Source organism: Galeopterus variegatus, unplaced genomic scaffold (assembly GCF_000696425.1).
Source record: "Galeopterus variegatus unplaced genomic scaffold, G_variegatus-3.0.2 Scaffold803, whole genome shotgun sequence".
Classification (NCBI taxonomy): Eukaryota; Metazoa; Chordata; class Mammalia; order Dermoptera; family Cynocephalidae; genus Galeopterus; species Galeopterus variegatus.
In genome coordinates, this window is record NW_007726914.1 from 193,684 (window position 1) to 196,416 (window position 2,733).

Sequence of the window (2,733 nt, forward strand, 5' to 3'; positions counted from 1 at the left end):
CTACACCAATTTCTCTAGCTGGAAAATATTTCTACAGCTTCCCCTCCCACACCCGTTTGGGACTCCCATATTGTTTTAGGCATTCACAGAGCCTCAGCTTTGCCTACCAGCAAGGACTTTGACTAGCCAGGGATTGTGTTATCTATGGTTTTGAATTTCTGAGTGTTTTCTACACTTTTTGTCAATATGCCCTTGGATAACTTGCTCGAATTTGCTGAATCTTCATTTAGTTATTTGTAGAGAGTAATCAAAGAAATGTGCATTTATTAACAACAAGAAGACAGTGTAATTTTTCTATTAAACTGGTAAAGATGTTTTGAAATAATAATCATCTATGTTTTCACGAGCACAGGGACTTGGACACTTACACAGTGATAGTAATCACATACAGCTTAGAAACTGTGGAGGACAATTTGACAATTCACACTTAAAAGTTTATATTGTGTGTGCCCTTTCATTTGACACTCCACAATTAGAAATTTGTCCTAAGTAAATAATCAAATATACAGCATAAGCATTTAGCTACAAGGATACTGGTCAAAGAATTATTTATCATACTCAAAAATCAGAAACAACCTTAAGTGTGCAAAAATAAGAAATAAAAAAAGAATGTTTTGCATCTAACTGAAGGAGTATTATACAGACATCAAGAAGGATCCTGTATTCGAAGACTAAAAGACACCTTTTACTAGCTTTGATATATTAAATGAGAAAAAGTGATACTAAGTTGATGTGTCCTGTGTGATATAATTTTCTTTAGTTTTTAAATGTTTATATGCACAGGGAAAAAAGAAAGCTTATGATATCAAAATAGTTATAGTTGTTATCACTGGGTAGTGTGATTATGAGTAATTTTTGCTTTTTATTTTAATTTTGTGTTTTTCTGTATAGTCTAAAGTTCCATTGCTTGTTTATGAAGAAAAAAACTAAAATAAAATGTCAATTAGGTGATCTTGCCATGACCATAGACTTTTCTCCCCACAACTGTTGTTTCTAAATACCATGAAGGAATTTAGATCCTCGAGCTATTTCTGGCCTGAGTAATGCTGGGCTATATCTTGCTCTCTGTGGGAGGATGGGCGTGTGAGCTCCGTGGTATTTAGGGACCCAGATATCATTCATTTGCAACCTCCCCATCAGCACAGAGGCCACATTTGCATTGCAACAGGAATTTCAAATATGAGTTATTTCTTATTACTTGTGTATTGGGTTTCAAAAATGCACAACCACCACACCACATGTAATTAAAGAACGTCTTCCAAGATATCTTACCCTTGGAAAACCTTGGGAGCTAAGAAAGAAAAACGGTCTGAATCCATGGCAAACACAGGTTTTAAATACTTTTTACGCAAATTTAAAGACAAAATTTTAAAATAATGTCCATTTGGATTGAAAGTAATAACTAGTAACTGTCAACACAGAATCTGGTCAGGTCACACCCAGGAGAAGCTGAGTCCTCCGGTGATACCTGAGCTTCCCGGTACTGAGCACAACCAGGGGCTGCCCGCTTCTCTGTGCGTGGCAGCCCGTTTGGCCTGACACCAACTCTAAGAGCCCCAGATTTCCATCCCTGTTTAACTGACCTGAACTAAGCTTCCTAATGAGAACAAGGCCACCTAAATGTGGAATCAGGATTTTGTCTCTTCATCTCCAAAACCATGTTCACTCTAAAGATGAAAATAAATTAAATTGGAGAATTCATAAGTAAAATGTATTGAATATAAGTAGCAATAATGATGGGCTCTCTTCCTTCAATGAGGCCATACAGAATATTCACACCATTTGAGGAAACATTTTAACCTAATTATACCATAGAAAGATTATCACAGGTACATAGCAGAGTGCCACCATATCGCCAGTGCAGACCTAAGGGCAGAGAGTGATGCTATTGCCTGGGTTACCCTGAGGAGTCACACAGGAAAATCCACATTGTTGGCTCCTGTCCCCACCTGCCTCCGTAGGCTCTTTCCTAACTTTCTTCCTTGTACTGACCTCCAAAGCCTTCCCATTGCTCTAGGCCCAGTACAGATGGCCTCTCCTCTTAAAAGTTCTTCTGAAGGCCCACACCCGTGACCAGGGAGTACTCTTTCCTTGCTTTGTCCCTGCCACAGACTCCAACGAGCCCTTGTTACAATATTGGGTATTTATAGCAACATATCAGGGGCGCCTCTTATGCAGCATGCTTAAATACATGAAATAAATAAAAAAAACAAAAAGTTAAAGCAACAGAAGTTTCTAAGCACCCCTAAAAATAACATGAAACCAATGTATTAAATCTCATATTTTGATCTTTGGAAAATGCCTCAAACATGCGTTCCTGTATATTCTTGTTTTAATTTAAATACAGTATTTTAGGTCCTTACTTTTCCCTTTAATGTTTAAAATAACTGTATCGAGCCCTATAGTTTAGTCATGAGGGGAAATAAGCAACTCTGTATCTTTTATGTATAATGCCACTATCCCAGGGAGCTGGAGCTATCCCATAGCTACAGTAGGATGGGAAGCATTTTTTCTCAGACAAAAATAACAAAAATATTTTACTCGGTTATTGGTAGTTACATTTGTTATAATTTGGGGAGTACAGAGAAGATGTCATGGCCTTATCTACACCCACCCAGCTCCCCTCCACCCACCGATGCTCCAGGGCTTCATGTCTCTGAAGCGGGGATAATGTCTTCCACACACAGCAGGAGATAGGGCTTAAATGCAGCTGCCATAGAGCTGAAGGCAGGA